The 18,906-nt window shown below is 46.7% G+C and overlaps 2 protein-coding genes across 2 annotated transcripts in view; both read right to left on the bottom strand.

Annotated features, from left to right (window-relative positions):
- LOC144754057 (saoe class I histocompatibility antigen, A alpha chain-like) overlaps positions 1-18,906 on the bottom strand; it is a 1,371,606-nt gene that overhangs the window by 456,826 nt on the left and 895,874 nt on the right. The gene's annotated exons all lie outside the window — the stretch shown is intronic.
- Positions 1-18,906, bottom strand: part of LOC144754058 (class I histocompatibility antigen, Gogo-OKO alpha chain-like) — a 538,990-nt gene that overhangs the window by 259,244 nt on the left and 260,840 nt on the right. The gene's annotated exons all lie outside the window — the stretch shown is intronic.

Genomic DNA, 18,906 nt, shown 5'->3' on the forward strand with positions numbered 1-18,906 from the left:
ATTTTTGTGGTAAAGGATATGCGTGGTGATTGCATTCACATTGTAACACATGCTTGGTAAAGGCATGCGTTACAACGGAATGCGTTGTAAAATCATACAACCGCAACACTTACTTTCTAAGGTGACTCAAGGAGCGATAATTTTACTGGTCGCACATTGCCGCTGCCGCAACAACTCTCATCACAGCCAATACCGGTCCGGGCAGGATTGTGAGTATGGCTCAGCAGCAGCTGCACAAGAGGGGCTGGTCTGCTTCTGAGAAACAATTCCAGAGGCCCCGGCGGGCGTGCGCAAAAAGTGAAAGTGAACGCGCTGGAAGGGAGGCAGATGGCGGCTGCACGTGTGAACGCAAGCGCTAGGCCAGCCAAAGCAGTTTCTGGTGGCACTTTTTAAAGCCCCTACTAAATGTCTCGGAGAGCAGCGCATGCGCTGGCTCTAGCGAGACCTAAAAAGGACGAATGCACAGACTTTTGCCAAACATCTCCCATTTTTTCCAAGGCTCATCATGGGAGTATGAATGCGAATGCTCAGTTGCTGTGAACATCAATCTGTAACCTTTTAGGGGCACAATGGGAGTGTACAAATACTTCCTTTATGTATGAATGTATTGTAACATAAAATGTATCTTGCTAGTAGATACATATGAATGAAAGAAAGTTGAATAAATGTGATACTGGGCACTAGAAATCACAAGGAGTGTTCTTTCAGATGATTTATGAGTAGAGGATACTTACCAAATAGTACCACTACCAACAAAAGGGTTGCACAAGAGAAACATATCACACAAAAAAGCTTTAAAATGTTCTATGTGATGGTGATGTGAATAGATAAAGATAAATGATGAAAGCCATGATTTATCCAAAATATTTTTCTTTTCAGATTCTTAAGATATACAAGTGGTATATTTTTCTACTCCCATAACAGGGAACACAAAGGACAGTGTTTGTGACTATCAGGCATATGTACATTTATTCTATCACCCATTGAGGTGTAACAGGGATCGTTTTTTTGGTCCTGAGGAAGAAGGCCAAGATGATGGTTTCTGAAACATGTCGACCTTGTAGGAGGTGACTCATTATAGTACACCATCTACACCTCCCCACTTTTACTATTCTCAACCAGGGAAGAGAATAAAGTATTTTTGTTCCACTAGTCAGAGAATTTTTAACCATCTCGCATTTTCTTTTCACGATCCCACTCACTACACATACTCACCAATCACTGAATAAAGTGCTCCTGCATCTACGTAAGTCGTAGCATGCCCCGTCCTGTAGAGGGGCTGTTGCAAGGATTCTGCTCCTACACAGAACTGTGCACAGAGACTCAGGACCTCAGTGAATTGTGATGTACCAAAAACTCACCTCCGTACCTAGAAAACCCCAACCAGCTAACATCAGTGTCACATTAGCTCTTCATCCCATAGCAAATTAACCAATGATTAGACCACCCAGATTATGCAACTAAGGACAACTCAGGAATGGTGGGAAGTGAGAACACTGTTTTGTTATACTCTCATACCAGTCCACAATAGGAGTAAAAAAGAGACACAAAAAGGTTAAAATATTTATTTTAACAACGTGCTCTCAGGTGCAGTATCTTTGCCAACATAAGCAGACATATGATTAGCATTGTTACAATTCCATAAAACACCAAGGGAGAAAGCATATTACAATGATGGTGAAAACAGGTTGTATAGCGCCTCGTTAGAACACCCTCCCTATCTAGGAACTATGGGCCATATGTAGGTAATCTAAATTTACTGATTCTAAAATACCGAATTTTACCGATTCGGTATTTCAGAATCGGTAAATGGTATGTAGGAAAAAATTCGGTACATTTACTGAATCTGTAAGATTTGGTATTTAAGAATCGGTATTTACCGATTCGGTAATTCCCATTCATTCCTATGGGCCTGGAGGTCCATAGAAATGAATGGGGAGCCATTCACTATTACCGATTCGGTAAATACCGAATCAGTAATAGGGGGAACATATTCAAGGGTGGCAGGGTGTCACATTGACACCCTGTTGAACCCCTGAATCGTGCATGTGTGCAAATGTGGCACTTTTAAAAAAGCACATAATTGTTTTTTTAAGGTTTTCGATATTTAACACCAACTTGTAGTTGGTGGTAAATAACGAATCCTTAAGTCAAAAATGAACTCACTTGAGTGCTCCCTTCATTAAGGATTCGGTAATTTAAGGATTCGGTATTTTAAGTATTCGGTAATTTACAGATTCCTTAAATTACCTAATTGGTAAATTACCGAAGCCTTAAATCCAGCCACCTACATCTCAAATGCCTAAATACTGGTCGGTAACGGCCGAAATTTGGTAATTTCGGCAGTTACCGACAGGTATTAGGCTACCTACATATGGCCCTATGTTTTATAAACTATAGAAGGTCTCTCAGGCTTGTTTGGGTGACCCCATTACCTCTCAGCTCAGCAAGAGTGAATCGCATCAGGATCAACAAAAGCTCTCTGCATCACTGGAAACTGAAAACTTCCAAGTGTTTGAAATCATGGCTGTAGTGCAATAATAAAGGCGCCAGAATTTCAGTTGGCTCGTATCTGCCATGTGCTGTGCCTAAAAACGTGAGCCGAGCAGGCTTCAGCATTCACTGTGCAGACTAGGGTCACGATGTAAGTCTAGGGATGTCGAAAACAAGCCTTTCTCATGTGAAGACATTCGCACAGCCTAACTTACAAAAACAGCTATATGCAGTGTCGTGTGCAAAAAGGAGCAAAGGGTAAAAATGGCGTTTAACTTCTAATAAGCCATGCTAACATAGCAACGTGAGCAAACCAGGCCTAGTCCACACTACACCCTCCCTTGATCGGAGAACTTACAATACAGGGACCAACATTTAGAGAAGGCAGAGTTCAAGTTCGAATGAGAATGAACCAAGTTCAAAAATGTGCATAACATTTATATTGGGAGAAATAAATCTGAATCACTAATCATCAAAACACGCATGGGTGGCCATGGTATTAAAAAAAACTTCAAAACAAAAAGAAGTAACTATACAGCAAAAAAAAAGTCACGAGTCCAGTACATGTCTATGAAGCAGAAAAAAAGTGTCACTTCAGTCCATCAGCGTGTAGGCACAGTACGTTGCAACCGCCTCCAATAGGAAGTCATTGTTTCCATCAGTGAACATTTCAGCCTTCCAGTTTAGCTTTCGGAAAAGAACATACATGTTCTTCAACAGCCTGAGCCTCCAGCACCATCAGAGGACAACTCGGGTGTTCTTCGATATAACTGCATGCCTAGAAGTCATGGGCTGCAGACCATATATCCCAATTGCCTAGGACTCCATGAGCCACCGTGCAGGCCATAATCCCGATACCAGAACAATCTAGTTCATGAGCAACTACGGGACTCATTAGTAGATTATAATCCGGGTTAGGAGTCCCCGTATTGCAGAGACACAAATCCAGACCCCATTCAAAACCACAATCCAGGCAGTGGAAAACAGACTGCACGCAAGTAAAATACGAAAACTGGAAGGATAAACCATACGCCATACTCAAAGTAGCCAGAGGTAGCGATCCATAGTATTCAAGCATCTGGTTATGAAGCTGGAGCAGCCGGGGCAAGTTGTCGAGGGGCACAGGTTGTGCATCCATTTTTCAGCAAGAAAACCAACAGTTGTACGCCGGCTCCCAAAGCAAGAATTAACGGGAAACCGACAAACAGGCTGGAAAATATAGAATGAAAAAATGCCGGTATCACACCAAATATAGTTTGGAAGGAGGTCACAAGTCCAGAACTTACTACTTTAAAAAAGTGTCCCAAGCCCGTGGTGGAAGAGGCATTAAATATTGTGCGGATCAAAGCTCCGAAATGCAGGGGCAGATCGTATTTCATAAGGCATGTACCACAGTACGGGTGTTAGCAACGTGAAGGACGAATGTTTCACGGGCAGATGTAAGGGCGACTTCTTTCTGGGACAAAAGAGCCCTTATTCGACTCATCTTGTTGAACTCTGCTTTCAAGGTCAGAATAGAAGGCCAGATGGATACACCGAGCCCCCCGTGCAGAGGGGAAAACAGAACATTCTTATGCAGAGAACACGTTGGGAAACAGTTACGATGTACGGAATTCCTGCAAGCATACGACAGCAATCTTCATTATTTAATAACAAATACCTACCATTTGCTAACAACGTTAAAGTCAGTGTAATAGCCAGGGCGGGTGTGCCTTTTAAAACACACGCCAAATTAGGGGCTGTTATGTTACAGGATCCGTGCAATTGCGGATTCAGACAGACCAATGAGTGATCGGGGGTGGTTGTGCAATCTTCACCTTTCAAATAAACTTTTTTGCCTTCCCCTAAGCATCTATATGTAAAAGGAGATTCCAAACTTCATGGAGAAAAGCAGTACCTAAAGGTTCAAATCTGCCTATGCCATAATGTTTCATGCAAGCTTCAGATTTAAACGGAGGGAAAGGGAGAGTTATTAACCCATGGATAAGCCAAACTGCAGAATTCGATTCGGCCACAGAAAACGGTAATGGTTCTAACTTTTCAATATGTAACAGTGAAAACGTTGCATCCTTCATTGACATTAATTGTTGTTTAACAGTCAAATTAAAAGGCAAAAACAGCGAAGTCGTGTTCATGTAAGCCCAAGGCACCTTCCCAGATTTTAACGTCCGAAGTGTCCATGCAAACTGCATAATGGAACACAACTGATTTTGACCATGGTACAGAACAGCGACATCTTCTTGCACAATATCGACAACAGAAGAAACAATATTGTCTAATGTGTAAATACGGGAAGAAAGTGTGTTAATGCTGTTATCTACAACTGCAAGCACTTTTTCTAAATTAGCCTGATCAATAACTCTTAGTCTAGAAGCAGCTTCAATTTGGGACAATTTCCAAACTTCATTGTAAATAGCATAAATCCATGTTTTGGACCTGCCATTTGCAGGACCTTTCACAAAATCATTCTGGTCAACAGTGTCAGTCAATTTGGATAAATGTAATTTTGCTGACGCTAAGGTGGAATGTTTAAGCCAGCTCTGGCATAGCTTGCCTACAGAATAGGTAGTGACCGAATGGTCACTCTCAAATTGGGGATCTACTCTCACCTGTGTGTAGCCAGGGGTCAGACCTAAGAAACGGTGCAGGCATGAATCAGCACTTTTTTGCCACAGTAACCAGCCTTCAGGATTCAGACCAGACATGTTAAAGGACAAGTTTCGCAACAGGGTCTGTAAATTGCTAAGGGAAGTACTGGTGTAATTCTTCCATTTGGGGTATTCAAAGTGTGGAGTAGTGTGGCTCACTGGTTAGAGGCGGCAGACCCGTAAGCAGAGGACGGCCCGGGACCAGGGTTCGATTCCCGACGCGGCAGGGTCGTGGACCAGGGTCAGCGGGCTCGATAATTCTCCACTCGGTGCCTACTCCAGTCAGGGACCACACTCGGCAACTCTGGGCATTAGCTTGCCTCATCTTCACAACGGCCCCCCAGACCGCCGGGGATGCTTGGTCGCACCTTAGAGATACCCATTAGGGACCATCTCTTAGGGTGAGCCAGGACGGGTTCCCCAGTGGTCGAAGCGCGGAGATACTCCTCCGGGAGTTGATTCTAGCGCTATATAAACCCACAATTAATTAATTCAGCCAAATCAGGAAATGAAGGAGCATTTATTTTTTAGATGTAGTCAATCCAAAGCAGGTGGTTTGGAAATAGTCGAATTCAGGAACAACATATGGTTCAGGATGAGACATGCATGATGCAAAGCTTCAGTGCCTTGCACTTGCCAATTTTTAGAACCCCAAACAGATTTAAGATCAATGGTATCTTTCAACAGCTCATAGCCCCCCTACAGTTAATTGGTCTATAAAGGAGTTCGAATACAATCATTTTGTGTGGGTAAGTCTAACTTTGGAAGAGGACTTCTCCGACATCTTTAAATAAAATGCATCAGGATTTGTCTGATTAAAATCAGTAAAGTAAGGAAACTTTTTTAAAAGAGTTTTGGAGCTGCCCTCAACAGGAGCGGGACAATGTTCCCATTGTGTGTAATTAACTACATTCATAAATGTGTTTGCTTTGTGCAGAAAGTGACTGCCATAGTGTTGGAAACAGAACAAGTCACCATAATTAGCAGAATCCAAATACAAATCTTCAGCATCAAAGGCAGCATAATATTTTAAATCAGAAAATTGAGCCTCTACGGCTTGGACATACCAATCATCAGAGTGAATATTTTGTTTAACTACATCCCCCATTGAAACACGAAGTACATTAGGGACATTAGTAACCTCTGTGGGTCCACAAATCTGAAATTTGACAGCATCCCATACAATCCCATCTAAGACAGGCTAAGCAGTGATATTTACAAATGCCTGGTCCCTCTTCATTCTGTGCGATGAGGAGTGGGGTGCCAATGTTTCATCAATTAGTCTAATTGTAGATCTCTCCTTAACATAGTGTCCATTCACAAGACAGAAGAAATACACTACAAATCTAATGGACATGAACAAAAAAATTGAAAAAAGCACCAGCCAAATGTAAGTCCAAGGGGGAATCAAAAAATGTTTTTTAAACCAAGCAGCAAAAAGCGAAACTCTTGAAGGGGACTTTGTGATGGTAGAGCCAGTGTCACATGAAAAAGGTGATTGATTTGCCACACAGGTCTCCAAATCAGGCATGGATAAGTCAGTGGGGTAAGTGTACTCAGTATCATTATGTGGATCACCAGCCGGTGGATTCAATAAAGGATTCGTAACTGTATTCATATGAATGACAACATCAGTCCTGGCGGCAGGTGTCAGAGCCAAAACAGAGTTTCGCAGTATTGCCGGACAAGAGAATGCAGGTGTCATACTAAGAAGAATCGGCCACTCTGTGTAATTTGACATTGTCATTGGAGATGTACCTGTTCCCCTTTCGTCCAGGAAGAGGAGGTAAAATGACTGTTCTTGTACCCTGCACTTCAAGCACAGGAACTTGAGCTTGAAAGGAGGGGCTGAATTCCTTCTTGTTCTCTACCTTCTCACGGACCAGTTCTCCAACTTGGGGTAGCCAGCCAACTACCGGAATCTGCAACGCAGCTTCAGATGTGGAGGGTAAATGTTCCTTTGCATGACTGTCTCTGGTCTTTTGTAGATTCTGGAAAACAGTACAATGTCCATCTACGTCAAAGGGAGCGGCGACACCGCTTGGTCTAGACCCTCAAGGTCCGGAACAAACATTTTGATACCAAAGAGCATTTCGTATGGGGTCCACCCACCCATAGACCTTCTAGGGAGCTTATTAAGTGCACGCTGAACGCCACTGAGGTTGGCTAACCAGTTCCGGCCTGTACCTAATACCCTAGCTGTCAAGGATTGCTTTAAGTCACGGTTCATCCCCTCCACATCACTATTGCCCTCAGACCGATATGGAGAAGAAAATTTGACTTAGACCCCCAAAGAACACATGGCATCCTTGTATGCCTTAGAGGCAAACGCTGGACCCTGGTCCGAATGGAAGGTTCCAAATGCAAAAATTCCCACAAAGACACACAAATCCCTGATGACAGTGTGAGAATCAGCACTCCGTTGGGGCCATAACCACACAAAGCGCGTGCAAGAATCAACTGCAACTAAGATGTACTTATATGCAGTATCAGATGAGAAAGGACCGCAGTGATCTAAATAAATACACCCAAGTGGTCTATTTGATAGGGACTGTGTCACCCTCATTAAAAGTCAGGTAAGTGAAACCCACCGCCCCAGGGACGATTCTTATCGCGAGGTTTGTGTGGTTATCACAAGTCAACAAGAATTTAGATTCTAGAAGATCAGCCTGCAAGGATTGCAAAATGGCTGAATGATCAGGCAGCCAGCATGATTTGGAAAAAGTAGGTTGTACCAAGGCGTAAAAAGGCTTGATACGCTGGGCATATTCGGGGATGTAAGAACGCCCGAAATTCAAGAAGCCCAGTAAAGACTGCAATTTCTTCAGAGTTTTCGGTGCACGCAACCGTGCGCACTTCTCCAGAAAGTGAGGAACCAAACTTCTACATTCATTATTGAGCTCTTTTCTGGTCCAAGTGGTAATTCCTCATTCCAGTCCGCTAGGCAGTGCTGCAGCTGCGCCTGTTCCCAGAGATAATTCACCATTCCTAGTCCCCTATACAGTGCTGCTAGCTGCTTCTCTGATCCCGTCACTTACTCCTCCATTCTACGTCCTCTAGGCAATGCTGCAGCCATCTCTCTAGTCACAGTGGTAATTCCTCATTCTAAGTCCTTGAAACCAGTGCTGCTACCTGCTTGTTTGATCTCATTGGTAATTCCTCATTCTAACTCCACTAGAAAGAGCTGCCTCTCTGGTCCCAGTGGTAATTCTTCATTTTAAGTCCGTTAGGCAGTGCTGCAGCTGTCTCTCTCCTCACAGCGGTAATTCTTCATTCTAAGTCCTCTAGTCAGTGCTTTAGCTGTCTCTCTGGTCACAGTGGTAATTCCTCATTCTAAGTCCTTGAAACCAATGCTGCTACCTACTTGTTTGATCTCATTGGTAATTCCTCATTCTAACTCCTCTAGACAGTGCTGCCTCTCTGGTCCCAGTGGTAATTCTTCATTTTAAGTCCTCTCTCTGGTTGATTTTAAAACTCTTCATCCTCTGCTGACTGAAGAGCAGCCTTTGTCACGCTGACTGCTAGCGTTTGACGCCATTATTTACTTTTTTAATCCACTCCTCCCGCCCTGTTGGCTCCTCCCACCTCCTGCGTCACGTGCCTATTTAGGCCACGCCCCCTCTCTTCTCGAGGTGAACAGACGAGCAGCCCTGTGGCAGAGGGCTCGCGCGCGCTGGGCGCTTTACCTTGATTTTAAAACTCCTCATCCTCTGCTGACTGAAGAGCAGCCTTTGTCACGCTGACTGCTAGCGTTTGACGCCATTATTTACTTTTTTAATCCACTCCTCCCGCCCTGTTGGCTCCTCCCACCTCCTGCGTCACGTGCCTATTTAGGCCACGCCCCCTCTCTTCTCGAGGTGAACAGACGAGCAGCCCTGTGGCAGAGGGCTCGCGCTGGGCGCTTTACCTTGACTTTAAAACTCCTCATCCTCTGCTGACTGAAGAGCAGCCTTTGTCACGCTGACTGCTAGCGTTTGACGCCATTATTTACTTTTTTAATCCACTCCTCCCGCCCTGTTGGCTCCTCCCACCTCCTGCGTCACGTGCCTATTTAGGCCACGCCCCCTCTCTTCTCGAGGTGAACAGACGAGCAGCCCTGTGGCAGAGGGCTCGCGCGCGCTGGGCGCTTTACCTTGATTTTAAAACTCCTCATCCTCTGCTGACTGAAGAGCAGCCTTTGTCACGCTGACTGCTAGCGTTTGACGCCATTATTTACTTTTTTAATCCACTCCTCCCGCCCTGTTGGCTCCTCCCACCTCCTGCGTCACACACCTATTTAAACGTCCCCTATGCGGCCGCGCAGCGGACGAGCGCAGCAGGCGCGCCGGCGGCGCGCCGGAGTCGCACCAGAGTCAAGCCCGTCTGCGCCCGTCCGCGGCCGGACGGGCCCAGGGGCCAGGGATGTTGCTACTGCTATCTCCTATTCTTCTCCCGCCCTCATGCACCTTCGTGCCGCCGTTTGTCCCCTACCGTTAGACACTTGGACACGGATCACCTCACTAGGAATTGCTGGTGACCTACCCCCCCACCTCGGCCCGCTCACCCTTCCTACTTCCCCTTTCACCCCTGAGTCACAGATCCGTTTACTTTACTTAAACACCCGTTCTTTAGTCAGGCATCAAACTGACATTTTCCACTTACTCCTGACTGAAAGGCCTGATGTTCTCCTACTCTCTGAGACCTGGCTCACGGACGACTCCCTTCCGGACATATTGGCGGCGCTACCTCCTGACTACTATCTGCTTAACACCAACCGCCAAGGGGGCCGCCCTGGAGGGGGGGGTCGCAGCAGTAATTCGTAAGGACATCCAGGTTATCGCTTCCTCCTCTATGACTCTCCCTGATGTGGACAATCTAGTTTTCAGCCTTGGGACCAAGGTAGGCGCAGTCACCTTTATGGTACTCTACCGTCCCCCCCAGCCTATGCCCTCTTTCCCAGCATCTTTTATCGAACAGCTTGCCAGCCTAGCCATTTCTTCCCCACGTATAGCTATCGTTGGGGATTTTAATTACTGGTTTCAGCATAAGGACGCTGGTCCCCATGCCTCCGACCTGTTTGAAGGTCTTTCGAGCCTGAACTTCAGCCAACTGGTTACCTCTCCCACTCACAGTGGTGGTCACATACTTGACCATATCTGGGTCCATGGGGTGAAGCCCTCCCACCTGCTCACCATGCCTTGTGTGTGGTCTGACCACTTCCTTATCGACACCACCATCTCTGTGGCTGGTCAGATTAGGACTTCACCGTGGGAGGGTGGCATGGCCCGTAAGTGGAAGGCTGTTGATCCCTCCAAATTGTTATCCCACCTGTCTCATACACGCCCCCCTACCCTCAATAATCCTGACATTGACGAGCTAGATGGCCAAGTTTCCAACTGGCTCGTGTCAGCTAGCGACATCTTTGCACCTCTAACCAAGTTCCCTCGATCCCGACATAGTAATTCACATAAATGGTTCACTCCCCATCTCAAAGCCTTGCAGCTGGAACTCCGCCAATCTGAACGCAGATGGAGAAGAGATTACTGCTTGTTAAGCAGAGATACTTATGTGGCAGCCCGCAATAAGTATAAATCTGCCATCTCTGCAGCTAAAAAAACCTACGTCTCAGAGAGAATCTTACTAGCCCCCTGCAAGTCGAAGGAGATCTTCAGAGTTCTGGACGAATTTACCTCCGACTCCAGAACGCTTCTATCCCAGGCCCCTACTCAGGAATCCTGTAATGCACTCAGCACTTTCTTCCTACAGAAAATTGTTTTGATTAAGGACGCCATCCCGGTCACCTCACTGGGCGCTGACTCTGCTACTCCCCCTCATAATGCTCTTTCTATTAATCAGTTCCCCCCCTTAGATCCCACATCTCTAGCCAGCCTGGCCGTTCGCATTAAGTCTGGTTCTCCTGACGACCACTGTCCACCCTCCATACTACGGGACATCTGCCATTCCCTACCCGACTGCATCCTTCCTTTGCTTAACTCTTCTCTCCTCTCCGGGACGGTACCCAGCTCCTTCAAGGAGGCCGTTCTAGTGCCTCTGTTGAAGAAGCCTGGAGCAGATCCGGCCGTCCCGGCGAACTATCGTCCTATCTCTCTTCTGCCTTTTCTTTCTAAAATCTTAGAAGCCCATGTCACTGCCTGTCTCTCGAGGTTCATCGAGTGCTCCAACTTCCTCGAAGCCAACCAGGCCGGTTTCCGTCCCGGTCATTCCACGGAGACTGTGATCCTGGCCGTCTTGGACACCTTGAGAGACGGAGCCGACAAGGGTACCTCCCAGGCCTTGGTATTATTAGACCTGTCGGCCGCCTTCGACACGGTGGACCATAACATCCTTCTCCACCGTGTCGAACAGGCCGGCATCCAGGGCCTGGCGCTGGCATGGGTTAAATCCTTTCTTACTGGGAGATCCCAGACACTCAGCCTAGGTACATTCAGGGCCCCCAGGGAGCATCTGCCTTGTGGGGTCCCCCAGGGCTCCTCTCTATCTCCCCTTCTCTTTAATCTTTACCTTCGCCCTCTTCTTTTTTCTCTGAGGCAGTGGGACGTCACCGCTTTTAATTACGCGGACGACCTACAACTCATTTTCTCTCTAAACTCTCCCTCTGCTATTCCCACCTTCCAGGCAGTCATGTCCCATATCTTTCAGTGGATGTGCCAGAACCAGCTTAAACTGAACCCAGGAAAGACGGAGCTCCTCCTGCCGGGCAAGAGCGCCGTCCACTGGGGCCCACATTTCTGGCCGGCAGAGCTCGGCTCCTCTCCCACCCCGGTGGCCTCGGTGAAAAGTCTCGGGGTCACTATCGACGCTGGGCTCTCTCTCGGGCCGCAGGTGGGGACGGTGGTCTCCTCCTGCATGCTCCAGCTACGCAGGATTAGGAAGGTGGCTTACCTCCTCACCCCCGATGCCCTGCTGCAAGTCATCATGGCCCTCGTTCTGTCCCGCCTGGATTTTTCGAATTCCATCTACCATGGTTTGCCCAAATGTTCCATCTACAGGTTGCAAATCATTCAAAACCAGGCGGCGAGACTGGCCCTCGGGATACCGAAGTGGCAATCTGCCAAACCCCTCCTCATCAAACTGCATTGGCTCCCTGTCAACCTCAGGGCTGCCTTCAAGCTTGGTTGCCTTATCTTTAAGTCTCTCTCTGGCTCTTGCCCCGCTTTCCTGAAATCCCTCATTCGACCCTACTGTCCTTCACGCAATCTCAGATCACTTCAGTTACATCTCTTGGTGGTCCCCTCCTTCAAACTCTGTAGATCTGGTGGTCGAAGATTCGCCTTCCTCGGCCCCAAGTTCTGGAACTCCCTCCCCCTCCCAGTTAGGATCTCTGGCACTCTCATCCAATTTCGCAAATCACTAAAAACCTGGCTCTTTCCGCAAACTAGCTAAATTCCCTCTGCTTCTTCTTAGCACCTTATCAGCGCCATGATACCCACGGTGACAGTGCGCTTTACAAGCACCCCTTAACATAACATAACATAACAGTGGAAATTCTTCATTTTAAGTCCTTTAGGCAGTGCTGCAGCTCTCTCTCCGGTCACAGTGGAAATTCTTCATTCTAAGTCCTCTAGGCAGTGCTGCTTGCTGCTTCTCTGCTCCTGACAGTAACTCCCCCATTCTAAGTCCTCTAGGTAGTGCTATCTCTCTGGTCCCAGTAGTAATTCTTCATTCTAACTCCTCTAGACAGGGCTGCAGCTGTCTCTCTGGTCATAGTGGTAATTCCTCATTTTAAGTACTCTAGGTAGTACTGCTAGCTTCTGCTCTATTCTCATCGGTATTTCCCTCATTCTAAGTCGAGGGGCTGGGTTGCTAAGATCTGTTTGCCAATCCAAAACATCTGCCACAAGCAATGTGCAGGCCATCAGAGATATGTTTCTGGTCAGGAAGCGAGTGGAAAGGTAAGATACCCACGGTGCGTCCACATGCTCTGTTGACAACAATCTTTCTGTTTTTAGCCTGAACCCATGTGAAATGTATGTTTTTATGTACTTTTATGGTCTTCTTTTGATCGAATAAAGATTTATCGACTTCGACAGGGCTGCTTGCTGCTTCTCTGGTCTCATCGGTAATTCCCTCATTCTAAGCCCTCTAGGCAGTGCTGTCGCTGCTTCTCTGGTCACAGTGGTAATTCCTCATTCTAAGTCCTCTATGTAGTGCTGCAAATTTCTCTCTGGTGACAGTGGTAATTCCTCATACTAAGTACTCTGGACAGTGCTGCTTTCTGCTTCTCTGCTCCCGTAAGTAACTCCCCCATTCTAAGTCCTCTAGGCAGTGCTTCAGATGTGTCTGGTCACAGTGGTAATTCCTCATTCGAAGTCCTCTAGGCAGTGCTTCAGATGTCTGTCTGGTCACAGTGGTAATTCCTCATTCTAAGTCCTCCAGACAGTGCTGCAGATGTCTCTCTGGTCATAGTGGTAATTCCTCATTCTAAGTCCTCTAGGCAGTGCTGCTAGCTGCTTCTTTGGTCCAGGCAGTAACTCCCCCATTCTAAATACTCTAAGCCAGCGTTTCCTAAACTGTGGTCCACGGACCCCCAGGGGTCCGTGAGACATTCCCACGGGGTCCGCAGGACTCGAGTGCCTGTCATCGTAGTAAAAAATGAAACGCCCATGCGTCCTCACAGCAGACAAGAGCTGTGAATGTTGGCGCAGGGGCGGCGAGACCACAACAATACAATCGGTAGGCGGGGGCAGCAAATGGGCAGTGGGCAGTCAGGGGGGCGGGGCCGCAGGGGGCACAGCGGCTGGGGAAACAAGTGGAACAGAAGGCAAAAGGGGCACGAATACAAGGAAAAAACGAGTGGCACAGAAGGCAGAAAGGCACAAAAAACGAGGGAGAAACGAGTGGCACAGAGGGCAGAAAGGCACAAAAAACGAGTGGAACAGAGGGCAGAAAGGTACAAACAAGCATTGGCATAGCCAATAGGTCTCGCCTTTGGGACCTTATAAGTATTTAGTTATGCAGCACAATATCCTTGGTGCAACAACATTAACTGTTGCATGGCTAAACACTTATAAGGTCCTAAAGGTGAGACCTATTGGCTATGCCAATGCTTGTTGATGCAAGCATTCACAACAAAACTGCTTCAAACTAAGAGAAAACATTTATCCTAAGCAATGCTTTTCTCACAACCATTAGTCAGTCAAACTCACAAATAAAATGTGATTTTAGTTCATTTAAAAAATATATTCAGATACCCAGGTATGCAACATATTACCCGCTAGGGAATTGCCATAACTTACAATCGAGGCTGCACATATGTTCCATGCCCTGCTGTGTTTTTTACGTGTAGTATTTGAAATGAAGGCATGCATAAGGGCACAAAAGGCTAAATCCAGCAGTGAGATGAAACCACATTGAACAAGCCTTGCAGTAGCAGAGCCGTTTTCATCTGTGTTGCAGTAAGCAGTGTTCTCTCACACTAGTTATTGTGTTGTCAAATGGTAATGACATGGATTTTTGGCGTGTTTCTATGGTAATAAATGAGTGAATGTCCTTTTATTAATTGCTTTGCTTCAAGTACCTTGTTTTATTGGGCCCGTTTATTAATAACACTGGCAGCCATAAATATATATACATATGCTTTCTATTGAAGCAGTAACCCAACACAAGCCGAGCTCAGGAGGCACCATACCCACAGGAGGGCATGGTGTGAGACACGGCCACCCTGCACTCTAACTAGCCCATAAAACCTGGGCCCTGTAATTAAGCCGATGGGCCCAAGGCTATAATTACGGCCTGTTGATGACTGCCGTAAAGTGCGGCATCCCTAGACAAAGTCAAGATTGCAGAGCAATGACACACTTCTAAGACTCACACCAGCAGTCCACGGCGTCTGCATTCACAACCAGCAAATGAACACGCATGGCCTTTAATATGGCTAATAAAAGGCCACCTCTGTGTTAAGGCGAAGAAAGGACAAATGAGCCTGTGACATGGGCAGTGGCCACAGAGAGTGGTAAATAAACGCTTTCACCGGTCCATTACAATGTATGCAAACAATGGATTTTGGGGTGCATAAAAGAATAGTCAAACATTCATGAAAAGATGCCTCAAAATCATGAATGACATTGTATAAAGCATTAATAAGAACATTACACCGTGTCCCAGAAAAATCGCATCTGTGCTCCGGTCTTTCTGCCTTTGTGTCTACTTGAATTTCCCTTGTACAATTATGTTAGGAAAAATATTGCTGAATTGTGGGAGATGTAGCCCAATGAGTCAACTTTGCTGCAAAATGGGCACAAGATGCGGAGGGGGAGGTGAGATGGGGGGGTCTTGAGGCCTCAGAGCATGAGTGTGTGGGCTGGGGGGAGGGGGAGCACAGGGAGAGGGGAAGAAATATGCAATGGGAGCCTAAGCTTTCCCGTGGTCGGTTGTTTAAAAAGCACAGAAAGCAATGTCTATTATTGCTAGCTGGGCGCCAGTCGGCGTGCTGCAGAGCGGTTCACTCCTGCTGTTAGGGGTTTCTGTACTGGCACTGCTCAGCGGCGACAGTGTATTGTTGGGGAACTGTCACGAAATTGAGAGGTGGGGCATGCATGTTTCTGAGGACCAGAGCTGCAGAGGACGGCGTGCTCTATTGCCCGCAGTTCTGCTGAAGGGTGTTTTCCTGCAGGCTTTCCGCTCCGTCCGACACTTGAATGACGCAGAGACTTTGGAGCGGAATGACGATTAAAGAGCACTCTTTTTGGGGATTAAAGCAAAGTGCCGATGGGGTGAGCAGCTACAAATCACATTAGTGGAGCAAAAGCACTTTTCACACGGAGAGTTACAGCCCGGCTGCTATTAGTGGCAGCAGGGCCCTACAAAAAAAGTTATTATAATAATAAGCAAGCAGAAACACGAGAGACGGCCTGCGGCCGTCAAAGTGAAGTGGACACGGCGGGCAGGGGAGAGGGCGGAGCGGGGAGAGCGGCATGAGGGTGTGAAGCAGCAGGGGCCTGAGACGAGGCCGCCTTGCCTTTGATGTGGTAATGCGAGGCAAGCGGCTGGTGGCATTGTGCACGCGCTTTCACGTGCACTGGAAGAAATCGCCTGGGAATCGCCTGATCTCGGTAAGCTCTGTTTAAGCCGCAATAGATCGAGCTCCCGCTCTCAATGCGCATGCGCATTGAGATAGGTCGCTCGACCTAAAAACTAGTGGAACAGAGGACAGAAAGGCACAAAAAAACAAGGGAAAAATGAGTGGCACAGAGGGCAGAAAGGCACAAAAAACGAGTGGAACAGAGGGCAGAAAGGCACAAAAAACGAGTGGAACAGAGGACAGAAAGGCACAAAAAAACAAGGGAAAAACGAGTGGCACAGAGGTCAGAAAGGCACAAAAAACGAGGGAAAAACGAGTGGAACAGTGGAAAACGAGGGGAAAACGAGTGGAACAGAGGGCAGAAAGGCACAAAAACGAGAGAAAAACGAGTGGAACAGTGGAAAACGAGGGGAAAACGAGTGGAACAGAGGGCAGAAGGCACAAAAAACGAGTGGAACAGAGGGCAGAAAGACAAAAAATGAGGGAAAAATGAGTGGAACAGAAGGCAGAAGGGCACAAAAAAACGAGTGGAACAGAAGGCAAGAGGGTAACAAAAAACGAGGGAAAACTAGTGGAACAGAGGGCAGAAAGGCACAAAAAACGAGGGAAAAACGAGTGGAACAGAGGGCAGAAAGGCACAAAAAACGAGGGAAAAACGAGTGGAACAGAAGGGCACAAAAACGAGTGGAACAGAAGGCAAAAGGGGCACAAAAACGAGGGAAAAATGAGTGGAACAGAGGGCAGAAAGGCACAAAAAACGAGTGGCACAGAGGGCAGACGGGCACAAAAAATAAGTGACACAGAGGCAAAATACAGAATACAGAAATATAGGGGCAGCTAAGAACAGAAGGCAGAACGGGAAGAGGCACGGGGGCAGCAAAGGGAACAGAAGCGAAAACTGGGCAGAGACACGGGGCAGCGAGGGGTACAGAAGGAAAGACCGGGCGGCAGAGAGAGCACAGGGACAGCGAGGGGAACAGAGGGAAGAAAAAGGGGCACAGACCACATACAGGCAGCGGGGGAAGACAGACAACAGCAGTCACAGACATAACAATGAAAATACAGGCAATACAATAAAAGCAATAAAGGGTTGAAAGGCATAAGTGTATAGCTTACCGTTACTTGGCAGGCAGGTAAAAATAGATGCAGCCTGGATCAGCAGTAGGATTTTCGTGCTGATATCTGATTGCTCACTTTCCAGAAGCCCTTGTGTGAATTGTGTGTGCTGTCAAGCTTTCATATTCAGACACATCAAGGAGAGGTGCCACACGAGGCCTCTCTGAAATATGCCTTAACTGCACTGCTCACCCCTTGGTGGTAAAATGTTGTTCTGCTGTCTGTGACTAAAGATTATGTCTAACGGGGTTTATGGTAATTGGAATAGCATTGTTCCATGATCTCACTGAAACAATATGCCTCCTGTGCCGATACCTTCCTGCCATCTTTTGCACTTCCATGATGAACTCCTAATATAGACCTTGAATTTGCTCTGAACACTGGAATCATCGCTTTTTGCACTATCTTGTTAGAATTTTCACAATATTCGTTGCTCCTTGGGGCATGTCTTTATTATAAAATGCTTCATAATTGTATAATATTTTAGACCTTTTTAAACTGTGAATAGGTAAACATGCTAATAATTCACAATCATTCAACCTGTTGCTGTAAGGAAGGGTCACCACTCCAGGGCTCTGGAATGAGAATGTAGAGGTGCTGCTATGGCTGAGAGCAGGAGACTTGTACCACTAAATAATACACTGCTGTATGCACACATGTCCATGGCAATAGACCCAATTCAGGCCGTTTCCCTCTTTAAAAATAATTTAAATTGTACAATTTGCTTGGGGGTCCCTGGCTTCCAGCAAGGATTGAGTGGGGGTCCTCAGGAGTCAAAAGTTTGGGAACCACTGCTCACCACTGGCGCAAGGATTAACAGAGGCGTCAGAAATTCTGACGCATCTCATGACCCAACAGTCACACATTGCTGGAGTTGTGTCGAAAGCACAACTCAACTCCAGCAATGTATTTTGAGGTCTATACTTACTATATTGCTTCACTCCTTACGCCTGCTTCAAGCAGGCGCAGGGTTTTGACGCAGTGGCGTCCTAAAAGTGGCGCAGTGAAATCTTGTAGATTTTACTGCGTCACTTTTACAAGGCCTTCCTGCGTGGGAGCGCCCAGCCTGCATACATTATACCTGAAGCAGGTATAATGTGACGCATGGCTTTACAACGTGACACTTCTCCCTAGATGCATCACATTGCAAGTAGGCTGCATTCTTTGCGCCGGCGTTGCGTCAACAAAAGTGACGCAATGGCGGCGCAAGGGGTTTGTAAATCTGCCCCTTAGACTTTTGGACAGTGCTACTGCTGCAACTCTGTTCATACATTCACTACCCTCTAAACCAAAACATATAGGTAAAACACATTATCGTTCACAATGCCAATAGCTCTAACTCTCACAAATGTGAGACCTGTTGCGTTGAGAATGCTTGTTGTAAAGAGGAGTCATGAGCAGATCTGGAGAGTAATCCAATCTCGTCAAAAAGTTTGGGTCCAAGGAATTTACAAAATTGTAATTTACACTGGCTGGAAAACCATCCAGACCAGGGGCTTTTCTACATTTCAAAGATGCAATGGCCAAGATTTTTTTTTCTGAAGTACGGCCATCTAAAAAAGTCAAGTCAACACTGGGATCATTGAGTGAATCCGGTGTTTGAGGTAAAGTAAACGTATGCTTTCTTAA

The sequence above is a fragment of the Lissotriton helveticus genome, chromosome 5_1, assembly GCF_964261635.1.
Source record: "Lissotriton helveticus chromosome 5_1, aLisHel1.1, whole genome shotgun sequence".
In the NCBI taxonomy this organism is placed as follows: domain Eukaryota; kingdom Metazoa; phylum Chordata; class Amphibia; order Caudata; family Salamandridae; genus Lissotriton; species Lissotriton helveticus.